The sequence below is a fragment of the Coloeus monedula genome (assembly GCF_965178545.1).
Source record: "Coloeus monedula genome assembly, chromosome: 10".
NCBI classification, from domain to species: Eukaryota; Metazoa; Chordata; class Aves; order Passeriformes; family Corvidae; genus Coloeus; species Coloeus monedula.
Genome location: NC_138790.1, coordinates 7,167,177 through 7,183,314, shown reverse-complemented (window position 1 = coordinate 7,183,314; position 16,138 = coordinate 7,167,177). Strand labels below are relative to the sequence as shown.

General features: G+C 44.5%; 1 protein-coding gene across 1 annotated transcript in view; it reads left to right on the top strand.

The window, feature by feature from the left end:
• The first annotated feature begins 5,842 nt into the window (after positions 1 to 5,842).
• Positions 5,843 to 16,138, top strand: part of SPSB4 (splA/ryanodine receptor domain and SOCS box containing 4) — a 79,937-nt gene continuing 69,641 nt past the window's right edge. Inside the window, exon 1 of the mRNA XM_082288331.1 lies at positions 5,843 to 6,135. The gene's annotated coding sequence lies outside the window, so the exon portion shown is untranslated. The remainder of the gene's footprint in view (positions 6,136 to 16,138) is intronic.

The window sequence follows — 16,138 nt, the reverse complement described above, 5'->3', positions numbered from 1 at the left end:
GATTTGAAACAACAGCTAATGTGCTACGGTTCTGCACACTCAAATTGCCTGTGATCTGAAGTATGCACCTTGTGGCTTTCCATAACTAATTATTTTGGGATGATGTATTCACACTAAAAGAAAAAAGGAGACAAAGATCATTGCAGCCACTTCTTGCTAACTATAGAGTCAAAACTTTCCTGTGGGAGGCCATAAAGACCTATTCTCTCACTGGCTCAATGGACAAGAACCAATATTATCAAAAGTATCAATAACATCTGTTTCCTTCACTTGTGTAGTAGCTGAATTAACAGAATGAATACACAGGGAACAAATGTAGCCAGAGGAGTTGGACCCATCATGATTTAGTCTAAATCAAGGGGAGATGCTATTGATGCATCAAAGAGACTTAAGTGAGCTAATGAGGATCCACTTGCACCCAAAAGTCAGTGTCAGTATCACTGTCCTGTAGCAAAACCACCACTTTAGGTAAAGTGTCAGCAGTCTCTTCTACTGCCTTGGGTTTAGGTGTTTCTGTGGCAGCCATTGTCCCAGGCTCTACATCCATCTCTTCCAACTGAAAAATCTGTGTTTGATTTTTCTCTTGACATCCATGTTCCTACAGTTGCATGTGATTGTGGCAATGTACTGCAGGCAGTGTGATGTAGTAATACCACTCGAAAGCTATGATTACAGTTATTATTAGAGGCCAAAGCAGAGACCACAGAGTCTGGGATGTGAATTAGCCACCAGTCAGGTTCTGATGGGTTTTGTGGCACTGTAATGACTGAAAGGGTCTGATATAGTTTCAAAGCAAGTCCTAAGCAAAGGCCTTTATGACCTGGACTGCAGCAGGCAGTGGAGGCACAGGCTCAGTGCTTCCCAAACAGGAACTGCCACCTCAGAGACCATTCTCAGACAGAGGTTTCTGTGTTTGAATTTAACTACTGGAATTTGCTCTTCAAGTTATGCAGAACCCAAAATAAGTAAGTAGAATCAGTTTTGGATTGTTTTCAGTACTGTAATAACGATCTCCATTGTTTATCAGCTGACTCTGTTGCATCCTCTGAGATGTCCCTACCCTGTTTACTGCTGGCACAGGCCAAGGAGTCATTACAGTGTTTGAGACAAAACCCCTCCCTAAAAACCTTGTACTCTCTTGTTTCTGTGTTAGTGGAAACTTATGGTTGTCTTTGTCCAACTATATTTTGCCTGAGAGAAAAACTTGAATACCAGCTCCATAGAGAAATCAGCTCCTTCAGATAGTCCTCGAGACCATGAGCTCTGATAGAGATAACACACGAGGAAAATGAAGGGGAAGCTGAGCTGCTTTCTTCTTACCTGAGAGCACTGTGTATGTACAGTCTGATGGTTTTTTCCCTTATCTGATGTATTTGGGAAAGGGACTTGACTGTGTTATAGGACATGAAGTACACAGTAAGCTTTGGAAATACATCTCAGAGTGCAGGTAGCTCTGCTTTTGAATAGATGGACTTCTGACATTTTAAAATACTCCACTTTTGCATTGTTAAGTATTTCTGAATGCCATCCTTATTTCTCAAATGTGGTGTACACGATCTTTATGCTAAGAATCTTTGAACTAAGGAAACATTTATGCAAGTGCTGATTCCCTAATCTCTGTGGATTTTTGTCGTTGTGCTTGCAGGGGGATGAATTCTAAGAAGGTAAATTCTAACTTCTGTCCAATGGCCTAGGGGAGCAGATCTCAGCTTCAGTAGCAATTTGTCAGTTCATTAAGAGATGCAGTATCCTGGCTTCCTGATAATGGTTTTGCTAGGCTCCAAGGAGCAGTGGCAAAGTCTGAATTCATGGCTACCAAGATATGGCTGGGTTAGAATGGAAACACCCATGCAGAGAACCTCTGTCCAGACAGTGTTTTGAATGTCTGGAGCAAGGTAGAGGCTTCTGTGCTTCTCTGGGTGCTTTCATACAAATGTCCAGCATTCATGGAAGCAGAGCTTTAGGACTGGAATACTCCTAAAGTTTAAACATCTTGTATGGGCATTTTGTGGACTTTAGATTACTATAGTTAAGATCACATCTTCACATGTGGATATCTAAAATGCATGAAAATACAGATTTTCATCATAATTTTCAACTTTGGCTCCTCCGTAGGAATGATGACTGGAGTATTGCTGTACTTAAGAGGGCTGTTAGAAATAATATGCATTGCTTAAGCACCATAAATGGAAATTGTGGTGCAATGAAACACAGCTCCTTACAATCCATTAATCTCAGATGTGTATTTGTTTTGTCTTAAGGATTTCTAGGTGGGCTTTGTCCACACTGTCCATCAGCTGATAACCTTTTCTTTGTGGCCTCACTCAACTCTCCCCTCTATCTTATCTGGAGTTCACCCAAAACTCCAACCTGCATCTAAACAAGAAGAATTCCAGGGATGTAGATATACAAGACATAGCAGTGCCTAAATGGCCTTTTGTTGCAAGCTCCTTCTGCCTGTGCTGGGAGACAGCTCTGTCTGGAAAGCCGGGCAGCTGCAGGGCAGCCTGGACTGTCAGCAGAGTAACTCAGCCTGCTACTAAAAACCAGAGCAGATGTAGCCACCCTGAGTACAGCAATGCCCAGAAACCAGGTGGGTAAAATATCAGTGATCTGATGGGTTGTTTTGATGGATCACAGGATCAGGGCTCAGTACTTTTGTGAGTGTGTGTAGGAAATGTTTCCTAATTGCTTCTGAGTGGAGCTGAGGGTGTAGGAAGGTTCACCATGCAGTAATGTGGAATCTACCTTGAAGGTGAGTGTGTAGGGGAAGAACAAATTTGGGCAGTTACATTTTTTTGGCCTGTTTGCTATCAGATGCCAAGATACAACTTCAAATGATGAGTCTCATGTGAGACCCAAGTAGAAAGCAGATTACCATCTTCTTGATCCAAATCAACTTTCTTTTTCCTCACTTCTTTTTCTTAACTGCACCACTTCATGGGAAGCAGTGAACAAACAACTTTGATTCTCAACTCTCTGCCCAGCAATTCCAAGGTGACTGGAGAGGCAGAAGATTTCTCACCTGGCCCTCAGCACCTAACCATGGTGTTTCCCAGTCAAGTATAAAGTGTATCATTCTTAAGATTTCCTTTCCGACTGTGATTTTTATTTTGTGAGGTAATTTCAAAGCAGTGGAAGACTTTGGGGAATGTGAGTAATGCACAGTGCTTATGATACAGCCTGGATTCTGCACAGGCTTTATGATGCACAGCTCCAGGAACTGTACCTAAAGGTTCATTTTGTTGACTTTGTCACAGAGTTTATCTTGAAAGGTTTATAATGTTACAAAAACATGTGCCTCTTCCTCCCCTCCCCGGGTATTTTACGGGATCAGCTCAAAAGAATGGGTTGTATCTGTACCATGCTTGTGTGTTTTAAAATCACGTTAATATTTTAAAATGTGATTGTTTCCTATTCTTTTACATTCTCATCTATATACAAATAGCATGTTGTAGCCCTCATTAATCAAAATGACGCCTTCTACACCCTCAAATGTTTTCACATTTGCACATGAAGTGTGTTCCCAAAACTCTGTGCTGCCTGATTGATCTCTGCATTGTGCACTTTTCAGACCTATGTGTCTAAAGCTGGCTGAAAAGATACAAAGCTTGACTTCTAATGTGATTTCTTTAATCTCCTTTTGTAGAATTAGTATTACAAACCATGTAGAAAGTCTTTCTAAGTTTGCTTTTTGCATCAAGCTTGGCACAGGCACGAAGGACCACATCCCATCTTACACTGGAAAACATACTGCTGGCTGCCAAAAGAAGTGTTAGGAAACACTGCTGTTTTGGGAAAGGGTGTAAGAGAAAAAAGGCTGTTAAAAACTGAGGAAAGCTAAACATCGTCCATGGCACAGACTTGCCCCACTGACTGTCCAGACATGGCTCGTTCTAGGGCTCCTCTTCCCAATGAGTGCCACAGAACTGACATTCGCTGGTGCGCACATCCAAGAGGAGGATTTAAATTCAGTAACTTGTCTGCTGGTAAGAGCACAGATGACTACTCATGTCAAGACTTCCATGTATGTATATATAAACCAGACAAAGACTGCCTGAGGGAATGGGAAGCAGCAGAAAGCCTTTTCTAGGCATAAAGAACTGTGGAACAGATAGAAAACTCCCATTCATCCTTTGTTTTCTATCTACTGTACATCCCAAAGGCTGTGGGGATGGGTGTGTATGCAGGGCCTGGAGAGGAACTGGAGTTTAATACTCTGTTTAAAATATTTCATTGGGGTTCAGGAGTGTCTGACCCCTGGAGGCACTGCTAAGTCCCCACAGAAGTGGTGCTGCCATTATCTGACACTTTTTCTGCCCACATGGCATGTGTGAAACACAGCCAGTTTTACTGCAGCTCGTATGGAGGATTTCTTGACTGAAGACTCTCAAAGAATTTGCAGAATTTCCTTTCCATTTTTTTTAATGGTCTGAGCACGGATATTTCTCTTGTCTGTCTCAGTTCTTTGCTAAAAGCCTGTCTGAACATTTTAGTAAAAGAAATAAAAATACTGTAGAAATAAGTATCATCATGAAAGTGCAGTGGGGGTAAATTTTGCCCCCTCCATCCCTGGAAGTGTAAAGCATAGGTAGAACAGCAGAATTTGAGGAAAAACACTAATCAGAAAGGTTTTCTTCAACTTTCTCAGTTTTTGTTGTCTTGTCCTAGAAGACACAGTAATTTTACATCACCTTTCTGGACTGGTCTAAGGTCTCTAAGAGAAGATAATCTAGTTTCGGGGTGAGAAGTGCACAGCCTCAGCAGAAGCGGCACCTAACATTTCTTGTCTTGAGTGTGGCCCCAAGCACTGCATGCATGAGAGAGAAAACAGCATGTGCGTGAACCTGTGTTGGTGTTTCTGGGGGCAGAGGGGAGGGAAGGCGATTTAGGGCCGAGCTTATTAGGATTAGAAACCACTGCTTTTCAGGTTGTTATTTACTGGTATCAATGAGCAGTGATGGAAGCACTCGTCTTATGACTGTTTTGTAACTTGCACTGGGTTTGACAGGACTTGCCTTGCCTGCAGCCTTCTGGGAGACTTGAAGCTCACCCAGAAGTGTGGGGTTAGTTTTGGCAGCCAAAAGTTTAATTAGAATTTCACCCGCACGTATCTGGCTTACAGAGCCCGGATAATGCAAACCTCCCGGCAGCCCCAAGGACGCGTGTGCTGACTTTTCACGGCAGTGCCCGATGCCCGGCATTAATCCCGCGGGCGATCCCCGCCCGGCCCCGGCTCCGGCTCCGGCTCGGCTGTGCCTCGCACACCATGAGCCGCCCGCAGGGACTCGCTAGCAGGACTTTGGGCACCTCCGCGTTGCTTCCCCTTGCGAGCGGCACGCCGGAAGATGCTGCTGTGCTCTGCCGGAGGTGCGAAGCCGCCCGCTCTGGCCCGTAGGGCGGCGGCGAGGCGGGCGGCAGGCGGCGAGGCGAGCGGAGAGGCGGCGGCGAGACGCGCTGCTGAGAAAGTTTGCCGGTGCCCGAGGGCGAGTTTCACGCGTGAGCGGCCGGGGCTGGCGGGACGGCTCGGCGGGTGCCGGAGCCGCGCCGCGTCCGCGGGGGCCGGGCCGGGCCGGGGCGGGGGGAAGGGGCGTCGCCATCTGCTGTTAATTCCCCGGTCATTGGATTAGTAACCCGCGGTGATGAGATCAGCGGGATCGGCTTTCGCGAGGGGGCACGGCGCTCGCCGCGCTCCCCAGCTGCGCCGGCTCTCGCATGAGGCGGCGGCGGGCGGCCCAGGGGGAGGCAGCGCGCACAAAGCCCGGTAGCCGCCGCAGGCCGCCGCCCCCGGGCACCGGGCGGGGCTCCCGGGCGGCCCGGCCGAGCCGAGCGCAGCCGCCCCGAGCCCCGCAGCCGCCCGCAGCCCCCCGGGCACGGCGCCCGTCTCGCTCCGGGCCGCGGCTCCCCCCGGCCGCCCCCGGCTCCTCTCGCTTCCCCGGGGCAACCACGGGCAGCCGGCGGCGGGAGCAGCCTCTGCCGGGCGAGCGCGCTCCGCGCGGGGGCACGGGCTCCGAGCGTGGCGAGCTCGGCCACGGTGGCTCCCGAGTTTGTTTACTTGTACTCCGCGTTTCGTCCCCGGGATCGCCTCTCTGCCGGCATAGCGGATCGGTGGCGGTGCCGTGCTGGGGGTTTATGGTAAGTTTGCGGTGGGCGAATCCCTCGGTTCGTGGGAATTCGCTGTTTTGTTGCAGAGTGTAAAGACACGTTTGTGGGGGGCTTCTTGTATTATTTTTTTTTTTTTTTAGCACTGGGTTTCAAGCTGGTGTTTAAAGGAATACACTTGCGAAGCGTTTTCTGCTTTCTAATGAAATTGTTTGCAATAGAAATTAGTTTCCTGAGCTAAGTAAGAGAATTATTTCTAGATGTTGGATAACTAGAGATCTACGTTTCTCATAAACTGAATGTATCTGACTTTGCGCTGCCGAACGCATACCCTCTTGCCTAATGATTGCCACAAGCTAATGTTTTACAGTGGTTACTTGGTGCTTTTTCGGGCAGTAAAAGCCAGACCTCAGTTCTAGAAGGAAACAGATCTGAAATACTAAACTATCTTCTTCGTAAGAGTAACAGGCAAGCTGAACCTTTGTCAAGACAAGCCTGAATTTGTATGCGAGACTTGTGTTTCAACAAAGGAAGGTATTGACTGAATTTGCCCTCGTGTTACTTGTAAGAACTCGGAGCCAGGCGGTGGGTTTGCTGTCGCTGGTAGGAAGCTGTTCCTGTCGAGGGACCAAGGGCAGGGGAGCTGAGCGCTGCTCTCGCAGCCCCATTCGTTCCTGGAGGGGCTCTGGCGTTGATGTGGCAGCGTCCGTGCTGGCAGCAAGTCATTTTTATTTCTTTGTGCCTAGAACTTGGCGTGTAGACTGCTACAGGGTGGAAAGTGTCCTATATAGAGAGATGGCCGGCTATCACTTCAGCTGCCGGTTTGATGTTGGCTATAGCCCTTTGGTGCTGAAGTCATACCTGATATTTTCACAGTGCTCTGTTTGCCTTCCGGTGACAGAAGCAATCCCTGATAAGATATCTCCACGCTGCAAAAGAGCTTATCCGGAGAAAAAAAAACAGTCCCAGAGAGTTGATGCTTGTGGGTGAAACTGGCCTGACTTGTGCAGTGTATCTCGAAGGATGCTACATTTTTAATGTTGTTTCTGTAACTAAAGCAGACTGTCAGGGACATGAATATCAAATTGCTGTTAGATTATTTGGTGCTGCTGACAGAGAAATGCCAGATACTGTACGTTCTCCTAACAACAAGCGGAAGTTTTATAACTGGCCTTAGTCATGTAAGTCTGGTTTCCTTGGTAGCTAATGTGCCTCGGTGTCTTGCTGCTAACTCCGGATGTCCTTGGATGACCGTCCTGTGCCTCAGTGTCCCTGCCAGGGCTGAAGGGAGGCTCGGTACTTCCCTGCATCACCAGCATGACAAAACTTCCCAGCTCCGTGCCTTGCTGAGGCCCTCATGTGGGTGTTGCTCTGGAAGTACACACTGGTGCTGTTGGGCTCGAGAGCCCTGTATGCAAGGGTGTATGCATTCCCATCCCATCCTGCCGGCCTGTTTGTCTTTGCAAATGTCACTGCAGCCAGCTCTGAAGCACCGGGCTTCCTGCTCAACAGGCTCTGGGGCTTGGGACTAAGAAAGCAGTGCCACCTTTTTGCAAGGAGCTTTTCGGAGTTGTGAGACTTTTGGTCTGTTTGGTTGTTGGGTTGTTTTTCTTTTTTTGCGGGGGGGGGGGGGGGGATGTCGTGGTGGGGTTTGTTTGTTTTTGTTTGGTTGGTTTTTTAACAGGAGCATAAAACCCCCATGAGAAGTACTGATCGGGTATCTGGTTTCTTGAAAGAACCTGAACTTCTGATTCTTGGTTTGACCAAATTACAGTCATCTTTATGGCTCGTGCTTGTGCAGCATAGGAATTTCTGAATGATGGGACATCTCTCCTGGGACTCCACAAGCAACAATTCATTAACTCATCAGGCTTCATTGTTGCTGTTTTATAACTTTTTATAATGGATTTTTAATGTACCAAGAAAAACCAAGGAAGCTATTTTTGTCTCGTTTTCCTTCACAGTCACTGTTTTCCTCTCTTCTGTGTATAGGACATTGACCTCTTTTTATGGAGAAGGGAAATAATTTTCACAGTGGCACTCAGTGCCATGTGACAGGACTCCATGTGATGGTTACTTCGAGTTGGCTTCTTGTAATTGAGACAGCTGTGAAGTTTTCTTTGAGGAGCTGATTTGCTGACACATTTGAGACCTAGTGAGAGCAATCAAGGAAGAAGGCATTACATGATTTTCTGAGATAGTATTGTTAAAAATCCTTGGCTAAAGTGAGTAGCAAGATCATGCTAGATATTCAACTGTCCATCCCCATAATTCTTCATGGCCAAGAAGAGGAGGGTAGAAAGACTGATGCCTTATTCAAATTCTGTAAGCCATGCCGTGTTTGAGCTGTCTGCTCTCTTCAGTCTGCTTGGCTGCTCAGTACTGCTGCACTGACATCCTCTGCTTGATTCTTTTTGTGCTGGGGCAACTTCAGTGTAAACTTGTGGCTTTTGCAGTGGTAAATCCCAGGCTGAATAATGGTAATGCAGAGTGGCCTTGATACTCGCATCTATTTCCTGCATCAGTTAGTGAGGATAAATGCACTCTTAATAGAATATCTGTGTAAAGAAAACCTGGATGTATTCTCGTCTCAGCAGGTTTCCCAGGACAGAGGATGGATGTAAATGTTGCTGGACTTCATAAATCCTCTCTGAAGACTGAGGCGAGACTGATGGTAGAGGGGAGTGGAGACTGGTACTGCTGGGTGCCCGCCTTCCTGGCGCCATCCGGGAAGCAAAGCTGGGCTTGTGGCTCCAGGGTTGAAGGGCTCCATGCTGGCAGAGCTCTGGATGGATGGATGGATGCAGTGTAGTCTCTCTGAGCTATGTCAATTCAGTATGCACCTTGAGATTAGCAGAGATGCAGGTCACACGTGTTGTCCTGGGAATTTCAAGTATTTACTAAGCCAGAATAAATCCATTTTTTGTGATGAAGGTGTTGCTTAAACCTGCCCACTGAACAGTTAACCGGTTTTTGCAATCAAAGCTCTTTGTAAAGTTTCTATGTATGGCTAAATATTTGCTTATAATTTGGAAGTTGATGTTGTTGGACTGACTGAAAATAAACGAGTGCTGTGGGTTGAAACTTGCCAGACCAGATAGCTACCTCGCCCACTGTATTTTTCGTGGCGTTGTGTTCATGCTGGTGAATCTGTGTCACTCCCTGCAGCACACATAGCCTTTGGGGGTGACTTTAGGCTGTCTTTGCAACATGCAACCCCAGCAGCCCAGGGCTCTGTTAGCTGATGTAGGTTGTGCTGTAGGATAGGATGTTAATGCATCATGTGCTTCCTGGAAGAGCAGTTCATGTTTTCCAACTTTTTAAACTTCAGTCAACTCATGCTCAGGTTGTTTGTGGGGATTGGTTGTTTGCTTTTTGCCTTGAAAAGGTGTGTGTGCATCACTGCCACTGGTGCTAGACTGTGTACTGCCAATATACTGGGGATTGCTGCTCCAGAAGGGCTGAATGCAGCTTCTCTGAAAACTTTCCCGAAGAACAACAGGTGTCTGTTATTTTGTTGTAGTGTCCAAGATCTGTCGCTTGAAGAGAGCAGAGTAGTGTACATGACCTGTGCTCCCTCAAGAGTTAAAGTATTTGAAATGGGGGGTGCTGTCTGAATCCTGCTTTCAGGTGATGTTCCGAATGATGTCGGGAAATACCTTTTCCTCAGCTGCTTGTACAGTTCTACAGCCCACAGCCCTTTAGATTGGATGGTGATTAAGTTAAAATTTAGTTTTGGTTTGATTTTTTGTGTTTGGAAAGCTGGCAGTATAATCAGTAGCATTCACAGCCTATCAGGGAAAAATCCGTGCCCTGAAGAGATTTTTACAGTGTGCTCCAGTGGCCTTGGTGGCAGCATGGAAAAATGTATAAAGGAGAGCTAGAAAATGTGGGTTATGTTTTTTGGGAGCAGTCATGGTTAAGAAAGATCAGTGCTCACAGGGTGCCATGACTTTGGGCTAAGAACTGTCATTTGGCTGGCAATAATTGATTAAAGCTTGATGGCTCTGTTTTGTCTTCCTCTGCTCTATTGAAGACTGGCCCATCAAGAGTGCTGAGCAGAGCTCACCACTTTCCTTCCTTTGGCTCTTTTCCACCGGAAATGAAGTAGTGTCAGGTACTAGCCTGTTGAAATGTACATATATGTGTGTTTGTATTTTTTGGGGGGGGTGTCTTTTTTAAGTGGATGTCACCTTTGCCTCAGAGGCCAATGTGGAGCAGCATTTTATTTCTGTAGGAATTGGAATGCAGAAATTTTACATAATTTGCTGTGGTTTGGCCATAGCAAAGAAGCATGTGAGGAGAATTTATATGTTTCCATCCTTAGTAAGAGGTCAGGTGCCTGAACTTGAACATGTGTGCTCTGTGACCTAAATCTGTTCATTCTGAAGTAATTTGAACTTAGACCAGTGCTGAGCAGTATTCTGTATAATTTCTTGCTTCTCTTTGCTTATTTGTGTATCTTTGGATTGAACATTTTGGGGTAATCCTGTTCCTGACTGGTGTCAGATGACAAGTTTTATTGTGTTGCATTGCAGAGTGTGGTGACTTAGCAACTTTATCTTTGAGGATTTGTCAGAGGCTGAAGTGACAAGTAAGCTTTGGTGTGCAGCATGAAGTGCAGCAATGTATGAAATCCATCTTGGAGCTGATTGCAAGCTAATTCTTTCAGAGCTGTACGGCAGACTCCTTAGATGAGCTTGCTTTCTTGATTAAACTTGTTTCCAAAAGCTTGTTCTTGTACTACCTTTCTCTTCCTAACCTATTGTTAAAGCCAGGGGTGCACTTGTCTGCTGTTGTGCCTTTCTGCAGTGACAACTCCTAAGGAGAATTTTGCCAAGAGATTTCGAGAAAGAGAAAAGATTGGTTGTATTTACAGTGTCTCCTCAAAAGAATGAGGATTTGCTTCCTGCAGAAGTGGGTCCATGCCCTGGGACCTAACCATGGTCCAGACTGCAGGAGCTCATCTCCTGAAGCCTCTGCTTGCTGGGATAGGGAGCTGCTGAGGGAATTCCCTGTGGAGGGGCTGGACAGCCTGGACCTCTTGTCCTGAGGCAGCACAGGCGCTGCTGGCAGCCGACTTTGCTGTTCTGTTTCTTCAGTAGTTTTTCTGCTTGGCACCTGAATATGGCCCAGCTCTGTGTGAGAGGGGAAGGCGATGCCAGTACCTAGAGACCATTCAAGCTCCTTCTACACCTTGCAGCAGCAGCCTCATGTAGCCTCTGTTAAAAAGGGTGTTTCTTGAATGTTCAAAAATCAACATATTTAGAATTGCTTTTTCAAGGGAGCATTAATCATGCGGGAGCACTCGCATAGCTTTAGGCATGGAAAAAGGTGGGATTTTTCAAATCTGATGAAAGGTTTAGGTACTTAATTATAATTTAATTTTAACTGCTTCCCCTCTGTCTCTTCTTCAAATGAATGCAGAAACAAATTACCACCAGCAGACGGATGCCTTTTTCATTAGATATTGGAGGTCATAATTTTAAGAGAGCCACGTTGTGCAAAGTATTTGCATCAGTGCAACATTTCATACTGAGAATGAGCTGTCCACAGAAATCCCTACATGGAGGTTGTAGGCGTAGTCATGATCTGTGTGTTGGTTCTAAAAAATAGTTTTGCTCTGGAAGGATGAAAATGGCTTGGAAGAAAGTTGGCTGGTATCTTTAAACACTGAACTAATTCTCCAAAATATTGAGCTTACTTCGCAATTAAACTATTTCATGATAGAAGCCACGCAAAATGAAGCAATAAATTCACGGTGTTGTCAACAAGGATTGTATTACTTCACCTGTGAGAAAATGCCATGACAATCAAATCGATGTATAGCCAAGGAAATAGTTCGTTTAAGTGGTAAAGGCATTTTGAATTTTGAGCTTTAACTGTTTTCTGAGTTACTAGTGAAACTGTAAACGGTTTCTTGTTTTGAGAATGACTTTAAGGGCGGCTGGGACGCAGCAATCGGGGCGGGGGCCAGTACTGGTACTTCTGAACCTCTGTTTTCTGAGTGTTTTAGACTCCATGTCCACAACAAGCTCTGCTGTCATTTGCTTTTGACAACAGAATCATTGCAGTGTTATGAAGTCAATGGTTGCTTTAAAATAAAGTTCAAATATTAGTTTGTTTGTACTTCCTTGCTCGATGATGTCACTGCATATAGTTTTGTAGTGTGTCCTGTATTTTACTTCATTTATGTTAGTTGCTGGCTCAAGTGATAAATAATCCCAAAATCCAGTGTAGTTAACGTGGGAATTTATGAGTTAAAACTGAAACTTTGTCCTTACAGCGTTGTTTGTGGTATTTTCTGACTGAGACACTTTCTTGAGTTAAAAAAAAGCATCCATTAAAATTTAACTAATTCATTTGTTTGATTATCTTGAAAGTTAATTCTAATTTAACTTGTAAAAAGGTGTACTTGTAGATACTTCAGATTTGTGTAACATCTTTGCATGGGGAATTGAGTGTCTGTTCCTCATGGCTTATCACTGGTCTGCTTGAATTTAAATTGAGGATCTGAGAGTGTGGTAGGAGCACATGCTGAACTCTTTCTGAGACTGAGGATATTTTGAGGCTCGAGCTACTTCACTTGGGCAGGGCCATTACTTTTTTCTTTGCCTAGGAAAGGAGCAGCAGCAGTGCCCTTCTGGGCATGTGCTAAACCTGAGAATAATAAATGAAATTCTGATCTTTGATGTTTTCATCCCAAGCTTGAGCAAAGTCCCTGTCTGTAGAGCAGATTGTGGGGGTCTGACCCTGCAAGGAGGTTCAGGTGCATCTTGCTTTCAGAAATTATGATGCAGCATAAAGAAATGGAAATGCTATTTTCCTTGTTGAAATCTGTTGTCAAGCATGGTGGAGATGACAGAAATTGTTTGAAATAAAGACAGTGGCACATCAAAGTCTATAAAAGACTTTGCCATCCCAACCTCATTTTACTGTTGCTGCATACTAGTGTTACATCTGGTTTGTACCAGCACCTAACTATCCCTGTGCTTCAGTACCATCAGCCTCTGATGCTGTTAACATCTGGGTAATACTTGCTGTGATATTCTCACTTCTAAGTGTACTGATCATTCACTAAATATTTATAGAGTCCTTGGGTTTTGATGTTGCAAGATAAAAAGGGTGCATTTTCCATCATCTGTTGTATTCAAAGGCAAATAACACATTGAAGCTGGTGATTATTTAAAATATTATCACATCAAGAAGTTCCTTTGTACTTTGGTCACTGCTGACGTAACTGTTTCCAGTAGTCTAGAAAACCTTGCACGTAGTTCACTGCTGGCCTGTTTAGACTAAGATGCAGTGTTGTAAGTGCAGTGATCATCTACCAAAGATGTGAGAATGTGCTCAGGAAGGATTTGTTACAACATGTGTAGTATCTTGTCTTTTCAGATTTAAATAGAACAAGATGTATTAAACAAGCATGAGCATGGAATATGTCCTTGTTGTTTTTAAATTTTTTAGCATTCATATTAGCGTTATTTGAAACAAACTGTGTGGGTGGAGAGAAGGAAGAGAGGCTCACCTGTGAGATCTCTTGGTAGCAATGTACTTAAGTGTGGACAGGGAAAGAGAGGAACACAGAACAGCAGTTCTTGAAGGTGATGGGGAAAAAGGTGATTAATTTGTCAAAGGGACTAAGCTTAAGTATTTGTCAGGATTTAAAAAAGGAAACAGGGAGTGAAAATAGACTTCACAGGCAGGGTGCACAAAGGGAACCATCAGGAATTGCTGCAAGGTCCAACTCCTGTGCTGCTCAAACTCCTGTGAGGAGTCAGCAGGGATGTGGTAACAGAACTTCCCTCGCCACAGTAAGCTGCAGTGGGACGGGAGGAAGTGCATGAAGCTGCTGCCTTGACTTCATGCCTAGGGTTACAGTAGGCTTTCAGTTTATAATAATTGGGGTTTTTTTCAGTGAGTCACCTTCAGCATTGATAACTGGCTTGCATTTCCTGCTCTTAGGCTTGGTAACAAGAATCAGCAGCTTGTTTTCACTCAAATACATCTCTGTCTAGCAATGGTGAATAATAGTGCAAGGGAATTAAAAATCCATATGTTCTAGTTCATCACAGTTTGACTGCTGGAAAAAGACACCAAAGGGAAATTCAAGCTGAAATGTCTCAACACTCCCGGGACATGAGAGTGACTGATGAGCTTGCTTTTACTGCTTTACTCCATCCACATCCTGCTAATAGAGGACATGGGAGCAGGAAGTCTTCCTCAATGCAGAAGCCAACCCTCTCCCTTTACTCCCTTTATTTTTAGGTTTTGTTTTCCCTGTGGTAAAATCGTTTGGAACCTGGGTGAGCAGTGCCCAGGGTTAGACAGAAATGTGACTCAGTAGTGCCTGCTGCCTGGTGTGTCATTCAGGAGATGAGCAGAGACTCTTTCTCTCACCCTGTAGCTAGAGGCTGGGGATGTAATTCCAGTGTGTGGAGTTCTGACATCGTGTTTTCTTCTGCACATGGATGAAGATAGTGAATGGATGCAGAACTGTTTTTCTTTTTGTTTTGACTGTTGGAAGAAGTGGAAAAACCACTGGCTAAACCTGACATCTAAATTTAGATGTCTGAATTAGCAATGCAGGAAGCAGTAGCGTAGCAAACAGCTCGGTTCCTCTGGAGCACTGCTGGCTGGCAGGATAGAAAATCTGGGCACTTAACAGATGCAGGCATCTCTTCACACCTCCTGGGAAAAATGTGTGTGGGATGCTTCCTCTGGATAATCCTTAAGCCTAGTCTAAACTGGCAGTTCAGCTTTCGTCAGAAGTCCCAGTGAAGAGGTTTTCACAAGGGATTTTTTACTTGTAATTTTTTTTTTTGTCTATTTGCATACAGTGGGGTTTGCTTCCACAGCTGTTTTGCATTTAGTTTCCATAGTGGTAAGGAATGTGGTGTGCTGAAATCAAGGCTGAGCCTAATAGTCTATTGTAGAAATAGGATTGTAAGGAAAAATTCAAGCAGTTACTTTATTACAGCAAAGATGTGTGGGTTGATGGTCTTGGTAGAATTCAGTTCAGTCTCATGGTACAAGAAGAAATTTCATTACCTGTAATAATTAGCTTTTGAAATAGAGAGGATTATCTTTCATTTTAATCACCCTGCCTTAATAGCAGGGAAGAAAAACCATTGTTTTATAAGAGTCCCAACTCTGTTCTCAGTGTTTTCTAGAATGACATTTTAATTGAATTTTATATTTACAGGACTGATACTTAAAACTTGTCATTCTCATGGGTTCTTACCTGTTTCTCCCTGTATATTTACCAGTTGTATTTTTAAAGAGTGTAAGCTTCTGTCCTGCTTGTCCTGCAAAAAAAAAATTCCGCAAACAATTCTTTATGAAGAGAATTATTATTTCTAGTGGTCATTTTTAACATGCAACTCTTTAATATTCAGCCATATTTCTCTTGTTAACACGAAGCATTGTATATATATGCTTCATATCCAGTGTGTGAATAGCTTGTAAATAAATTGCAAAAGTAGGTTTAAATTTCATGCCTGTACTTAGCAAAACTAATGGATGGTAATCAGTGTAATGGCTGATGATAGATTGTGCTGTGCCAGCAGGGGAACTGGCACCCAGAAGAAGTAACACCAGCTCAGGAATGGCTAGAGACTGGCTGGTGAACGTGTTCTTCTCCAGATGCTTTTTTAATTCCTTCAATTAACTTGATTAAGCAGCTTAGCTTAAGTAAGCAGAATTTGTGACTTGGAAGTTCTCCCATGTAGTATTTTCCCATTGCCTTAGGAATTAATTCCTTTAATGTCGTGTCTGTGTAAAGCAGGCAGCCGTGGTCGCTCCTGAGTCTTGCACAGACACGAGATGGTGTGTGCTTAGTATGAGAGGCACACACAGGGGTGGTGTTTCCCCTCTCTGCAGTTGGCTCTTGGCAGAAGTCATAAATCATGGTGATTTCTGCACAGTGCAATTGAATGGAGCCTGACTACTGTATTTTTTTATTGGTGTTGAAAGTTCCCCGTGCTTAGATCACTCTGAATCCTCCATCAGGAGAGAGGAGCACGCTCTCTCCTCT